The 16,303-nt window shown below is 44.4% G+C and overlaps 1 protein-coding gene across 4 annotated transcripts in view; it reads left to right on the forward strand.

Moving 5' to 3' along the window:
* The window catches only part of GAK (cyclin G associated kinase), a 149,835-nt gene that overhangs the window by 16,224 nt on the left and 117,308 nt on the right, over positions 1 to 16,303 (forward strand). The window lies entirely within an intron of this gene.

Raw genomic sequence — 16,303 nt, forward strand, 5'->3', positions numbered from 1 at the left:
GCAGCACAGCTGCACTACTGTGGCACTCTAGTGAAAATGCTCTCCCTTCAGCGTACTAGTGTCTCCCTTCAGCATAGCTAATCCACCTCCACAAGCGATCGTTATGTTGATGGGAAAAGCATTGTCTACAGCGGAGGTTAGGTCAGTGTAACTGTGTCGCTCAGCGGTGTGGATTTTTAACTAAAATTCCCAGGGAATGCATTCTGTATTTGGAAGGTGTGTGAATTTGGAGGGGATACGCTATATTAGTCATGCATAAAAAGGTTGAATTCCAACTTTACATTCAAATTAGTCATCCAATCTATTTCTTGCATTAGTTGGATGTCTGCTAAAACGATCCCCAGTGAGGTAGTTGATGTTGACACTAAATGGTGGTCATTTTTAGGTTTGCATTCTCAATGCTGAGGCAGAGCAGTTGATCCATATGAATGACCGTTTCAGGCTGTCTGCAGCTCAGGACAAATGACATCACTGGGTTAAACTTGTGTGTTTAAGATATTTGTTCACAAACATGAAGTTTAGAAATGGACTTAAGTGATCAATGGCTCCATGTCTAGTTGGCAGCCAGTATCAAGTGGAGTGCCCCAGGGGTCGGTCCTGGGGCCGGTTTTATTCAATATCTTCATAAATGATCTGGAGGATGGTGTGGATTGCACTCTCAGCAAATTTGCGGATGATACTAAACTGGGAGGAGTGGTAGATACGCTGGAGGGGAGGGATAGGATACAGAAGGACCTAGACCAATTGGAAGATTGGGCCAAAAGGAATCTGATGAGGTTCAATAAGGATAAGTGCAGGGTCCTGCACTTAGGACGGAAGAACCCAATGCACAGCTACAGACTAGGGACTGAATGGCTAGGCAGCAGTTCTGCAGAAAAGGACCTAGGGGTGACAGTGGACGAGAAGCTGGATATGAGTCAGCAGTGTGCCCTTGTTGCCAAGAAGGCCAATGGCATTTTGGGATGTATAAGTAGGGGCATAGCGAGCAGATCGAGGGACGTGATCGTTCCCCTGTATTCGACATTGGTGAGGCCTCATCTGGAGTACTGTGTCCAGTTTTGGGCCCCACACTTCAAGAAGGATGTGGATAAATTGGAGAGAGTCCAGCGAAGGGCAACAAAAATGATTAGGGGACTGGAACACATGAGTTATGAGGAGAGGCTGAGGGAGCTGGGATTGTTTAGCCTGCAGAAGAGAAGAATGAGGGGGGATTTGATAGCTGCTTTCAACTACCTGAAAGGGGGTTCCAAAGAGGATGGCTCTAGACTGTTCTCAATGGTAGCAGATGACAGAACGAGGAGTAATGGTCTCAAGTTGCAGTGGGGGAGGTTTAGATTGGATATTAGGAAAACCTTTTTCACTAAGAGGGTGGTGAAACACTGGAATGCGTTACCTAGGGAGGTGGTAGAATCTCCTTCCTTAGAGGTTTTTAAGGTCAGGCTTGACAAAGCCCTGACTGGGATGATTTAACTGGGAATTGGTCCTGCTTTGAGCAGGGGGTTGGACTAGATGACCTTCTGGGGTCCCTTCCAACCCTGATATTCTATGATTCTATGATTCTTGCATTGTGGAGCATCTCTTGTGTGGTGATATTCAGTTCATAGATAAACTGTTAAAGGAAAACACATTAATAAACTTAAAATAGCCTACAACATGGTGTTTGATTTGTAAACGAGCAGACTGACTAGTTAACTCTCTCAGAACTTTGTTTTGTACCAAGGTGTTGTTTGCACTAGGGAATTTCATAAAAAGATTCTTACTGGTGCATTTCCACCAGGGTAGCAGTAGTGGGAGTGCTAGTGTAAACTAAGTTCTGGAGGCTGATGGTGGTTTTTAATCTCACTTTGTCTAACCTCATGCAAGGATTTGAAAACACCAGTGTTCGCAGAAGCCTTCTCTATGCTTGTATCACTGTTGCTAATCTAGACCAGAGCACAGATTAAGTTCTTTGAGTTCGGGGAGAACTTGTTATATTCATACAGAATGTTGAATTGCTTTATGTGCAAATCTCAGTGCAATTTTCACTTTGCGGAGGAGGTATTATACTACCTCCATTTTATAATGCATACATGAAAAGAAATTCCGAACAACTTAAAAGAATATTTGCAGTGACTTAGTTTTAAGAACAGGTTTCAGAGTAACAGCCGTGTTAGTCTGTATTCGCAAAAAGAAAAGGAGTACTTGTGACACCTTAGAGACTAACCAATTTATTTGAGCATGAGCTTTCGTGAGCTACAGCTCACTTCATCGGATGCATACTGTGGAAACTGCAGAAGACATTATATACACAGAGACCATGAAACAATACCTCCTCCCACCCCACTCTCCTGCTGGTAATAGCTTATCTAAAGTGATCATCAAGTTGGGCCATTTCCAGCACAAATCCAGGTTTTCTCACCCTCTGCCCCCCCCCCCCCAAACTCTCTCTCCTGCTGGTAATAGCCCATCCAAAGTGACCACTCTCCTCACAATGTGTATGAAAATCAAGGTGGCCCATTTCCAGCACAAATCCAGGTTTTCTCACCCCGCCCCCCCCACTCCCCCCCAGAAACACACAAACTCACTCTCCTGCTGGCAATAGCTCATCCAAACTGACCACTCTCCTTACAATGTGCATGATAATCAAGGTGGGCCATTTCCAGCATAAATCCAAGTTTTACCAGAACGACGGGGGGGGGGGGGGGTAGAAAAAAACAAGGGGAAATAGGCTACCTTGCATAATGACTTAGCCACTCCCAGTCTCTATTTAAGCCTAAATTAATAGTATCCAATTTGCAAATGAATTCCAATTCAGCAGTTTCTCGCTGGAGTCTGGATTTGAAGTTTTTTTGTTGTAAGATAGCGACCTTCATGTCTGTGATTGTGTGACCAGAGAGATTGAAATGTTCTCCGACTGATTTATGAATGTTATAATTCTTGACATCTGATTTGTGTCCATTTATTCTTTTATGTAGAGACTATCCAGTTTGACCAATGTACATGGCAGAGGGGCATTGCTGGCACATGATGGCATATATCACATTGGTGGATGTGCAGGTGAACGAGCCTCTGATAGTGTGGCTGATGTTATTAGGCCCTTTGATGGTGTCCCCTGAATAGATATGTGGGCACAGTTGGCAACGGGCTTTGTTGCAAGGATAGGTTCCTGGGTTAGTGGTTCTGTTGTGTGGTATGTGGTTGTTGGTGAGTATTTGCTTCAGGTTGGGGGGCTGTCTGTAGGCAAGGACTGGCCTGTCTCCCAAGATTTGTGAGAGTGTTGGGTCATCCTTCAGGATAGGTTGTAGATCCTTAATAATGCGTTGGAGGGGTTTTAGTTGGGGGCTGAAGGTGACGGCTAGTGGCGTTCTGTTATTTTCTTTGTTAGGCCTGTCCTGTAGTAGGTGACTTCTGGGAACTCTTCTGGCTCTATTAATCTGCTTCTTCACTTCTGCAGGTGGGTAGTGTAGTTGTAAGAACGCTTGATAGAGATCTTGTAGGTGTTTGTCTCTGTCTGAGGGGTTGGAGCAAATGCGGTTGTATTGCAGAGCTTGGCTGTAGACGATGGATCGCGTGGTGTGGTCAGGGTGAAAGCTGGAGGCATGTAGGTAGGAATAGTGGTCAGTAGGTTTCCGGTATAGGGTGGTGTTTATGTGACCATTGTTTATTAGCACTGTAGCGTCGAGGAAGTGGATCTCTTGTGTGGACTGGACCAGGCTGAGGTTGATGGTGGGATGGAAATTGCTGAAATCATGGTGGAATTCCTCAAGGGCTTCTTTTCCATGGGTCCAGATGATGAAGATGTCATCAATATAGCGCAAGTAGAATAGGGGCGTTAGGGGATGAGAGCTGAGGAAGCGTTGTTCTAAGTCAGCCATAAAAATGTTGGCATACTGTGGGGCCATGCGGGTACCCACAGCAGTGCCGCTGATCTGAAGGTATATATTGTCCCCAAATGTAAAACAGTTATGGGTAAGGACAAAGTCACAAAGTTCAGCCACCAGGTTAGCCGTGACATTAACGGGGATAGTGTTCCTGATGGCTTGTAGTCCATCTTTGTGTGGAATGTTGGTGTAGAGGGCTTCTACATCCATAGTGGCCAAGATGGTGTTATCAGGAAGATTACCGATGGATTGTAGTTTCCTCAGGAAGTCAGTGGTGTCTCGAAGGTAGCTGGGAGTGCTGGTAGCGTAGGGCCTGAGGAGGGAGTCTACATAGCCAGACAATCCTGCTGTCAGGGTGCCAATGCCTGAGATGATGGGGCGCCCAGGATTTCCAGGTTTATGGATCTTGGGTAGTAGATAGAATATCCCAGGTCAGGGTTCCAGGGGTGTGTCTGTGCGGATTTGATCTTGTGCTTTTTCAGGAAGTTTCTTGAGCAAATGCTGTAGTTGCTTTTGGTAACTCTCAGTGGGATCATAAGGTAATGGCTTGTAGAAAGTGGTGTTGGAGAGCTGCCGAGCAGCCTCTTGTTCATATTCCGACCTATTCATGATGACAACAGCACCTCCTTTGTCAGCCTTTTTGATTATGATGTCAGAGTTGTTTCTGAGGCTGTGGGTGGCATTGTGTTCTGCACGGCTGAGGTTATGGGGCAAGTGATGCTGCTTTTCCACAATTTCAGCCCGTGCACGTCGGCGGAAGCAGTCTATGTAGAAGTCCAGTCTGCTGTTTCGACCTTCAGGAGGAGTCCACCTAGAATCCTTCTTTTTGTAATGTTGGTAGGGAGGCCTCTGTGGATTAGTATGTTGTTCAGAGGTATTTTGGAAATATTCCTTGAGTCGGAGATGTCGAAAATAGGATTCTAGGTCACCACAGAACTGTATCATGTTCGTGGGGGTGGAGGGGCAGAAGGAGAGGCCCTGAGGTAGGACAGCTGCTTCTGCTGGGCTGAGAGTATAGTTGGATAGGTTAACAATATTGCTGGGTGGGTTGAGGGAACCATTGCTGTGGCCCCTTGTAGCATATAGTAGTTTAGAAAGTTTAGTGTCCTTTTTCTTTTGTAGAGAAGCAAAGTTTGCGTTGTAAATGGCTCCTCCTGAAGGTCGAAACATTTACAACGCACACTTTGCTTCTCTACAAAAGAAAAAGGACACTAAACTTTCTAAACTACTACATGCTACAAGGGGCCACAGCAATGGTGCCCACATATCTATTCAGGGGACACCATCAAAGGGCCTAATAACGCCAGCCACACTATCAGAGGCTCGTTCACCTGCACATCCACCAATGTGGTATATGCCATCATGTGCCAGCAATGCCCCTCTGCCATGTACATTGGTCAAACTGGACAGTCTCTACATAAAAGAATAAATGGACACAAATCAGATGTCAAGAATTATAACATTCATAAACCAGTCGGAGAACACTTCAATCTCTCTGGTCATGCAATCACAGACATGAAGGTCGCTATCTTACAACAAAAAAACTTCAAATCCAGACTCCAGCGAGAAACTGCTGAATTGGAATTCATTTGCAAATTGGATACTATTAATTTAGGCTTAAATAGAGACTGGGAGTGGCTAAGTCATTATGCAAGGTAGCCTATTTCCCCTTGTTTTTTTCTACCCCCCCTCCCCCCGTTGTTCTGGTAAAACTTGGATTTATGCTGGAAATGGCCCACCTTGATTATCATGCACATTGTAAGGAGAGAGGTCAGTTTGGATGAGCTATTGCCAGCAGGAGAGTGAGTTTTTGTGTGTGTGTTTTTTTGAAAAAAGGGGGTGGTGGGGTGAGAACCTGTGTTTGTGCTGGAAATGGCCCACCTTGATTTTCATACACATTGTGAGGAGAGTGGTCACTTTGGATGGGCTATTACCAGCAGGAGAGTGAGTTTGTGTGTGGGAGGTCGGAGGGTGAGAAAACCTGGATTTGTGCTGGAAATGGCCCAACTTGATGATCACTTTAGATAAGCTATTACCAGCAGGAGAGTGGGGTGGGAGGAGGTATTGTTTCAAGGTCTCTGTGTATATAATGTCTTCTGCAGTTTCCACAGTATGCGTCCGATGAAGTGAGCTGTGGCTCACGAAAGCTCATGCTCAAATAAATTGGTTAGTCTCTAAGGTGCCACAAGTACTCCTTTTCTTTTTAGTTTTAAGAAGTAATTGCAGACTTCAGTGTTTAAAAACTTACTTGTATAGTTTGCATGGGGAAGTGTCCTTTACTTGGGATTTCCTGGCTGCTATAATTCTTAGTTTGGAAGAATTATGAAATCTAATGAAACCTGGAGAGTAGTTGGGTGGTGAAAACGTTTTGAGTGTCTGTCTTTCCAATACACAGTGAATTTAAGGGACATCGCCAGCCCAAAATTTTAGAGTGTGTGTGTGTGATTTTTTTTTTTGTTACACAGATTCTTGAAACCTTAAAATGTTTTCCCATCTTAAAAAGGTGTGAGTAAGCCCATTTCATCTAGTTGGTTTTTAATGGTCGCTTGCAGTGTTTGCATTCCAAACACAGAAAGAGAAAGTGATACTGACTAATAGTCTTTCTTGTTCAAGATTAACAAAAAAGCAAAAGCTTTGGGTTTTTTAAATGTTTTCGTTTTTAAATCATGTAAAATATGAACACCGTATGTAAGGGCACAGTTTCACGAGCACAGCTTTTAATCTGACATGTCAGATTACTTTGTTCTATAAAAACAATGGTTTTATATGTTGATTAATTGCTAAAGTATGCTGTAAACGTGAAATCCAGACAATTTTAGTGAAATAATGTAAAATATTTTTAGATACAACTACCTTTGAATCCCATGAAAACTTGGTGGTTGTTCATCCATATGTACCTGTTTTAAAAAATTCTTCTTTCCCATTGTGTCAGAGAAGTAGCATGGAAAACAAACTAAACACAGGGTGCTCTCAAATGCTCAGAACAAACAAGCTGGAACATACTTTCTTCGGTTACAGTGATCTTAGGTGATGTAACGAGCACACATTTTTCAGACAGGAGTATCTTTAAGTTTGTGAAGTTCCTTCAGTGTCCTATAGAATGAAAAGTAGAATCCTCATCAGAAGCAAAGAGTAATTTTAGTTTTCAAAAACATCTACAGCATTTCTGTTGTGAGACAAAAGTGCTATATTAGCTCTGTGTGTGTGTGTTTGTGTGTATATATATACACACACATATATATAACCAGTAAGTTACTTTCAGTTTTGTTGTTTTTATAGGGGAATAGTTGGTGTTGGAATGTGTGTGTGGGGGACGACGCAGTGTTAGGTTAAGAGGGGAGGAGGGTTTTAAATGGGAGTGGATGAAGGTTAGAAGCAAAACTGGCAGGGAGCTTGAACTTGGGTTGCTGAAGGAATGCAGTGGTAGAAGAATGGGATACAGAGAGACTTATAACTAGTTTAGCAAATGAGGAAAGTCCAGTTCCAGAGCTGAAGGATGTCATGGAACTTTAAAGGCTTCTTATAGCTGCTGCTTTTGTTCCCCATATAGAAATGAGAGACAAGGTTGCTGAGTCTGGTGCCCTGGGAAAGTATGTCTGGTCTGGGACACAGGACTTGCAAGACCCTGTCTTTGTTTCTTTCCCTGGGCTATAGTCGCTTTGGGAGATATTGTGACACTGTGTGTGCATTGGGTTTGTAATGCACCTTTTTGCCATGGACCACATAAGCTCGTCTGTGTCCACATGAAGGGGGTGGGGGAGGTGGGAAGCGGTTTTTCTACCATTTTCTGTTTCTTCAGCTTTTCTGACACCATTTTAGGAGCTTGGCAGGAAAGGGACAGAGTGGCTGGGAAGTGGGGAAGCAGAGGACATGCAGCTGTATGAGATGCAGAATGGGCATCAGTATTACTTGGGATGAAGCAAGGGAAAGCTTGTACTGTGTGGACAGCACTGAAATCATAGAATCATAGAATATCAGGGTTGGAAGGGACCCCTGAAGGTCATCTAGTCCAACCCCCTGCTCGAAGCAGGACCACTTCCCAGTTAAATCATCCCAGTCAGGGCTTTGTCAAGCCTGACCTTAAAAACCTCTAAGGAAGGAGATTCTACCACCTCCCTAGGTAACGCATTCCAGTGTTTCACCACCCTCTTAGTGAAAAAGGTTTTCCTAATATCCAATCTAAACCTCCCCCACTGCAACTTGAGACCATTACTCCTCGTTCTGTCATCTGCTACCATTGAGAACAGTCTAGAGCCATCCTCTTTGGAACCCCCTTTCAGGTAGTTGAAAGCAGCTATCAAATCCCCCCTCATTCTTCTCTTCTGCAGGCTAAACAATCCCAGCTCCCTCAGCCTCTCCTCATAAGTCATGTGTTCTAGACCCCTAATCATTTTTGTTGCCCTTCGCTGGACTCTCTCCAATTTATCCACATCCTTCTTGTAGTGTGGGGCCCAAAACTGGACACAGTACTCCAGATGAGGCCTCACCAATGTCGAATAGAGGGGAACGATCATGTCCCTCGATCTGCTTGCTATGCCCCTACTTATACATCCCAAAATGCCATTGGCCTTCTTGGCAGCAAGGGCACACTGCTGACTCATATCCAGCTTCTTGTCCACTGTCACCCCTAGGTCCTTTTCTGCAGAACTGCTGCCTAGCCATTCGGCCCCTAGTCTGTAGCGGTGCATTGGGTTCTTCCGTCCTAAGTGCAGGACCCTGCACTTATCCTTATTGAACCTCATCAGATTTCTTTTGGCCCAATCCTCCAATTTGTCTAGGTCCTTCTGTATCCTATCCCTGCCCTCCAGCGTATCTACCACTCCTCCCAGTTTAGTATCATCCGCAAATTTGCTGAGAGTGCAATCCACACCATCCTCCAGATCATTTATGAAGATACTGAACAAAACTGGCCCCAGGACCGACCCTTGGGGCACTCCACTTGATACCGGCTGCCAACTAGACATGGAGCCATTGATCACTACCCGTTGAGCCCGACAATCTAGCCAGCTTTCTACCCACCTTATAGTGCAATGGTTTAGACTGATGGGTCCAGAGCATTGTCCTACATTACAGGGTGGTGGTGGTGGGTGGGAATTGCTGCAGTGGCAGTCGTTCAGAACAGTGTGGATATGAAACGGTATCAAAGTTTTTCAAAAAGTGAGAAAGCACAGTTAGGGTAGACACTGAACCGTTAGTTCTATCTCCCAGATAGACCTCTTCCTTTATGAATCCCATCTGCACATGAAGAAGATTGCCAATATGGCCCCAGCCTCTCACCTAGCAAAGCTAGAGAAAAGGGCAAACTCAAACTCATTGTCTCTTTCCAATCCTGTGGGCTCATCCCCAAAATATAACCCACCAAGTCTTTCCTTACTAAACTCTCCTTTGCATGCTTGCCTGCACACGGAGACTAGCTTCAGTCTCCTACCTGCTGAGTCTGGGACAATGGATATAAAATTAAAGCCTGTCCATGGACCCCTCGCTCCCATAGTCTTACTCCCACAGATATTGACCGCCCCATCTTAATTCATCCTCGTTCATCTTTTATTCAGTGGGGAGAAAGCTGTCCGCAAAATGTAAGCCTGTCATATCAGCGCTCCTATTTCCTCCTTCCAACTAAACTCAGCCCCTAACCTGGTGGTTCTCCAGCTACTCATGTTGTTGCCTCTTTGCTTCCAGGTGCTAAATTGCATAGTTTTTTACTAGTAAATTTCCAGACAAAGTAAAATACATTGTGAGACAATTTTTCCATTCTTAAGTTTCATTTAGTCCATGACACCTCCTCTTCTAAATGCTTCCTCCCTTTTAATCATGTTTAGAACTTTAGTGGCCACTACAACCGCACACTGTTTATAGAGAGACGTACTGTTCGAAATCGCTGATGAGATAAATGGCGTCCTTCTCCATTCTTTAATGGGACTTCACGTAGTATCAGTTATAGAATATTGTTGAATAGAGAACTAGTATAAAGAAACCTTTTTGTCCCAGATAACTAAATCATGCTTCTGAATTGAAAAGAGAAAAGCTTACTGTGGTGGGAAAATATACTTACAATTGGTACTGTACATGTCTGTACAAATTTCTCAGTGTAAGCTTAGTCCACAGCTGCAGCAGATTTTTAAACTCGTTATGAAAATACATTGAAGATGAGACAAAATGATGGCAGTGGTTCAGTCATTGTACCAGACTGTTGGTAGTGATGCTTCCAGATTGAAGATGTCACCAGCAATGCTGTGGCAACTTGACTCTTCTACAGTGTTTGAAGTTTGGGTTTCTTTGCAGTTCAATTCCCGACTCTTGAGTTTTCTGTTTCTAGTGCATGAGGTTTTTTATAACTACAATATTCTTGTAAAGACATTAGCCCCTAATTTACTCATGTACTCTCAACGCCATTTTAATAATTATCTTTCCCCTGAGACTAATATTGTAATACTGCTGCATAAATTGTGAACCCTTAGTGCATAATTTAAGTCTAATGGGCTGCTTCAGAGAAGGGGCCTTCACAGTATTTGCTTCAATTAAAGTGGAATATTGTGATGTAGAAAGGGGAGTTGTTCCATAGTTGACCAGCTCTCAAGTGGTCCACAGTACAAATATTTAAGACCCACTGCTTAAGAATCTTGCTAATACTCCGCTCCAGTCACCTACAGCACTCCAAAATGCACTCAAAACTCCCACTGGTATCTACGCTTCTCCATCAAACTGTAATAGTAACATGAAATCTCACTGTAGTGGATTACCATTTTGTTATGATGAACAGAACATGTACAAGTTCCATATGATATGCTAAATTGAAATTGTAAAGTCAGAGATGGCAAAATATAGTGCTCAGTGTTCTGCAACACTTAAATAACTTGAAATTTTGTTTTTTGCAAAACCTCTCTTCCCTTGTTCTAAACCATTGCTTTTCAGGGGAAACCTCCAAAAATGCACTTAATTTAAAGCTTGTCATTCAAACCAAGACTTTGTGTTTGAAAGTAATTCTTGCCATACTTCTATAGATGTTACCTTAATTTCCATAAAAAAAAAGAAAAGAAAATATGCATGCCTTGATCAAAGTAAATGGAACTTAACTTCTAAGGTTCAAGTTCTATCATATTTATAACTCATGATTTTCAAGCAAGTTCCAACTTATTCAAAATTACTGCTTGTATACCTAGTCTAAATTGTCCTCTGATGCTTTACTCTTGCTTTATGGTTTTTAGCAAATACTGAACAATTTGCAAAATTAATTTCTTTCCAGTGGTGTAAAGGACATGGGGCTGACCTGTAATTTACAAATATTGTATCTTGACCAGGTATTGTGGTGTTTACTATATGCCTATATTATGCTAATTCACTAGCAGGTTTGTCATAAGACTCAGTGGGGGATGTTGGATCCTGCTATTCACATCTCATGGTAAACTCTTAAAGGGATAAGGGGCATGCAGAGTGTACATTTGGGTAGGGAGCTGAGCCACTGGACCTGGTGTAACCAGGTTCAGCAGATACAGGAGAGAATTAAAGCCTTTGGTTAGTTTTAAAAAGGGAGTCCCTGACAGACAGGGGAGACTGAGGCAGACACTGTTAGGGAGCAGACTAACACCCATATTCCAGAGGTTGGGGTTTGGGGTAAAATAGGACTATAGTAAGATAATCATGACTGATTTATTGTGTTAAAATGCTTTTTCCCTATATTAAGCTTTGTTCAGTTTGAAAAGACTGTCTGATCACCTGTATTAACCACTGATAACTCCCAAAGGGAAGCATTGAACTCAGTTGTGCCTAGCCCAGGAATGGGAGAATGCCAGGTTTCTCTCCTGAGGTAAGTGAAGGTACAGAGTCTAACACCTGAGAGGGGTCAAAGGTGAGGTGTCCTGCAACGATGACAAGTGGAGGTTCCACAGTCATTACGGTGAAACTACAAAATTCTGTGAATCGGAGTCTGTTTTCTGGTAGTGTCAAGATGACTGGTTGCGTACTCTGGTCATCTCTGACTTCTAGCTACTTTATTCACTGTTAACTCATTATGTGACTGTGGATGGAGTTTAGCATGATCTGGCTTTATTTTATTTGAAAACTTAATACAAAGCAGACTTACCCATGAAGAGTGTCCCTGCAGTGTTAGACTTCTGTATGAAAAGCAGCAGAGTTGCAGCAGTTCAGCGAGCATGGGCTCATAAAATGTGTTTGGTTCTAACCCCTTCCAGTTCCTTGAAGCAGCTTGTTGCTTTCTCAGCTGTAGTTTCAGACACATGTTTCTAAGATGAATGCATCCGATGAAGTGAGCTGTAGCTCACGAAAGCTTATGCTCAAATAAATTGGTTAGTCTCTAAGGTGCCACAAGTCCTCCTGTTCTTTTTGCGGATACAGACTAACACAGCTGCTACTCCAAAACCTATCTGTAGCGTCTCTTCAAATGCATACAACTTGACTGATCTTCAAAAACAGCCTTACGGTTGGCCTTCTACCTGCACTTGTAGTGCCTTTCAGAAAACTAAGTTTGCAGTAGGTTTTTTTTTAAATGTGCTGGGAGTCTGTTCATGTGCTGACTGAAGAACATAAGTCTTTATTCTGAAGAGCATCTCTTCATGCTGTGTGTGTGTTTTTAAAGGGCAAGAACAGAGTTCTAATTGTTCACATATGGGCTCACTCAGCTAGTGTAGGTGGTGCCCCACCTCTCCAAACATGGCATGTTTCAAAGGACTATAATAATTTGGAGCAATTTTAAATATAGCGATTAACAAAAATAGTACTTCACCTCAGGGGCACCGGAATCGGGGTGGGGTGGGATCAGAGAGCCATGGCCCTACCACTTTTCAGCAGGGATCCCACCCTTCCTGGCCAGTCTGGCAGCTGTAGCCCGGCCGGGGAGCCCAGGCAGCTGTGGGGTGCTGTGGACCCTCCACCTGCCCTGGGCTAGGACACAGGCTGGGGGCTGCTCTTAACCCTCCACCCCGGGCAGGTAGAGGAGCCATGCATAGCTCCCAGCCTGCTCTGGCTTCCAGCTTGGCCGGGAGCGGGGCCTTCGGCGGGAGACGAGGGCGGAGGGCCCTGTCTCCTTCCCCCTTCCCTCCCCCCCCGCTTTTGGGCAGGCTCTGCTGCCGCTGCTTCACATCACTAAACTGGACCAGAAATCTCCAGTAATGGGCTTCACTCCAAGGACAGAATTAATTTATTCTCCTGCATGGTTCACCAGTACTGTCATATCTATATAATGCTAGTCCCTACTGTGAGCTCCCCAGAGGTACCCAGGGTTGTGAGGCACCCTCCCCGCCTCCCCCCACACACATACCCTTAGCATGAGGCATTCTTGTCTCTGCCTGCTGTGTCTCAGCACCATAGAATCATAGAATATCAGGGTTGGAAAGGACCTCAGGAGGTCATGTAGTCAAACCCCCTGCTCAAAGCAGGACCAATCCCCAATTAAATCATCCCAGCCAGGGCTTTGTCAAGCCTGACCTTAAAAACTTCTAAGGAAGGAGATTCCACCACCTCCCTAGGCAACGCATTCCAGTGTTTCACCACCCTCCTAGTGAAAAAGTTTTTCCTAATATCCAACCTAAATCTCCCCCACTGCAACTTGAGACCATTACTTCTTGTTCTGTCATCAGCTACCACTGAGAACAGTCTAGATCATCCTCTTTGGAACCCCCTTTCAGGTAGTTGAAAGCAGCTATCAGATCCCCCCTCATTCTTGTCTTCCGTAGACTAAACATCTCCAGTTCCCTCAGCCTCTCCTCATAAGTCATGTGTTCCAGTCCCCTAATCATTTTTGTTGCCCTCTGCTGGACTCTTTCCAATTTTTCCACATCCTCCTTGTAGTGTGGGGCCCAAAACTGGACACAGTACTCCAGATGAGGCCTCACCAATGTCGCATAGAGGGGAATGATCATGTCCCTCGATCTGCTGGCAGTGCCCCTACTTATACATCCCAAAATGCCATTGGCCTTCTTGGCAACAAGGGCACACTGACTCATATCCAGCTTCTCATCCATTGTGACCCCTAGGTCCTTTTCTGCAGAACTGCTGCCCAGCCATTCGGTCCCTAGTCTGTAGCGGTGCATTGGATTCTTCCGTCCTAAGTGCAGGACTCTGCACTTGTCCTTGTTGAACCTCATCAGATTTCTTTTGGCCCAATCCTCCAATTTGTCTAGGGCCCTCTGTATCCTATCCCTACCCTCCAGCGTATCTACCTCTCCTCCCAGTTTAGTGTCATTTGCAAACCTGCTGAGGGTGCAATCCACACCATCCTCCAGTTCATTTATGAAGATATTGAACAAAACTGGCCCCAGGGCCGACCCTTAGGGCACTGCACTTGATACCGGCTGCCAACTAGACATGGAGCCATTGATCACTACCCATTGAGCCCGACAATCTAGCCAGCTTTCTATCCACCTTATAGTCCATTCATCCAGCCCATACTTCTTTAACTTGCTGGCAAGAATACTGTGGGAGACAGTGTCAAAAGCTTTGCTAAAGTCAAGGAACAACACGTCCACTGCTTTCCCTTCATCCACAGAACCAGTAATCTCATCATAGAAGGCAATTAGATTAGTCAGGCATGACTTGCCCTTGGTGAATCCATGCTGACTGTTCCTGATCACTTTCCTCTCCTCTAAGTGCTTCAGAATTGATTCCTTGAGGACCTGCTCCATGATTTTTCCAGGGACTGAGGTGAGGCTGACTGGCCTGTAGTTCCCAGGATCCTCCTCCTTCCTTTTTTTTAAAGATGGGCACTTCATTAGCCTTTTTCCAGTCGTCCGGGACTTCCCCCGATCACCATGAGTTTTCAAAGATAATGGCCAATGGCTCTGCAATCACATCCACCAACTCCTTTAGCACTCTCGGATGCAACGCATCTGGCCGCATGGACTTGTGCACGTCCAGCTTTTCAAAATAGTCCCGAACCACTTCTTTCTCCACAGAGGGCTGGTCACCTCCTCTCCATGCTGTGCTGTCCAGTGCAGCAGTCTGGGAGCTGACCTTGTTCGTGAAGACAGAGGCAAAAGAAGCATTGAGTACTTCAGCTTTTTCCACATCCTCTGTCACTAGGTTGCCTCCCTCATTCAGTAAGGGGCCCACACTTTCCTTGACTTTCTTCTTGTTGCCAACATACCTGAAGAAACCCTTCTTGTTACTCTTGACATCTCTTGCTAGCTGCAACTCCAGGTGTGATTTGGCCTTTCTGATTTCACTCCTGCATGCCCCAGCAATATTTTTATACTCATCCCTGGTCATTTGTCCAATCTTCCACTTCTTGTAAGCTTCTTTTTTGTATGAAACCTTGCAACAGAAGTACTGCCTTCCAGGCCTCTAGCCTGCACCGAGAGGCTTACAGTCTGTTAGGATCCTGGAGATGGGCGGGTGGAGCCTGTCCACTACTAAAGGACCTCTCCCAGCCTAAGGGGAGGATCCACAAGGTCTGGGATCTCAATTAAGTACAGGGGACAACTGTACAGTCTAGACAGTCTCTACGTAAAAGAATAAATGGACACAAGTCAGATGTCAAGAATTATAACATTCATAAACCAGTCGGAGAACACTTCAATCTCTCTGGTCACGCGATTACAAACATGAAAGTTGCGATATTACAACAGAAAAACTTCAGAAACAGATTCCAAGGAGAGACTGCTGAATTGGAATTAATTTGCAAATTGGATACAATTAATTTAGGCTTGAATAGAGACTGGGAGTGGTTGAGTCATTATAAAAAGTAACCTATTTCCCCTTTTTTATTCCTTTCCTCCCCCCCACTGTTCCTCAGATGTTCTTGTTAAACCCTGGATTTGTGCTGGAAATGGCCCACCTTGATTATCATACATATTGTAAGGAGAGTGATCACTTTAGATAAGCTATTACCAGCAGGAGAGTGGGGTGGGGGGAGAGAGAACCTTTTGAAGTGATAACACCCATTTTTTCATGGTCTGTGTGTATAAAAACATCCTCACTGTATTTTCCACTTTATGCATCCGATGAAGTGAGCTGTAGCTCACGAAAGCTTGTGCTCGAATAAATCGGTTAGTCTCTAAGGTGCCACAAGTACTCCTTTTCTTTTTGTGCAGGCTAGTGATAGGCATGCACCAACCCCCTGCAACCTGCGAGTGTTCCCTGCAGCGTCCAGCTCCTAACTACCTAACAGGGCTGGCTCTAGTTTTTTTGCCGCCCCAAGCAAAAACATTTTGTGCTGCCCTCCCACCCGCACCCCCTGCCGCCCCAGCCCTGGTTTTTTTTTTTTTTTAATTTTTTTTTTTTTAAATTCTTGATATTTATCCACTCTGCGGTCAACAGAGACAGATGAATCAACATCCTTTGTCTGGCGAAGGCTTGCTGGTCAGCTCTGCCTTGGACACACTTTAAACATCTTTTCAGTACATAGACACGCCTCCTTTAATATCATCCGTACGCACATCACGCAGTGGTTGTGAGGATGTGTATGACATAAGCCTATATTAGGGACCTCA

Source organism: Lepidochelys kempii, chromosome 5, assembly GCF_965140285.1.
Source record: "Lepidochelys kempii isolate rLepKem1 chromosome 5, rLepKem1.hap1, whole genome shotgun sequence".
Classification (NCBI taxonomy): domain Eukaryota; kingdom Metazoa; phylum Chordata; order Testudines; family Cheloniidae; genus Lepidochelys; species Lepidochelys kempii.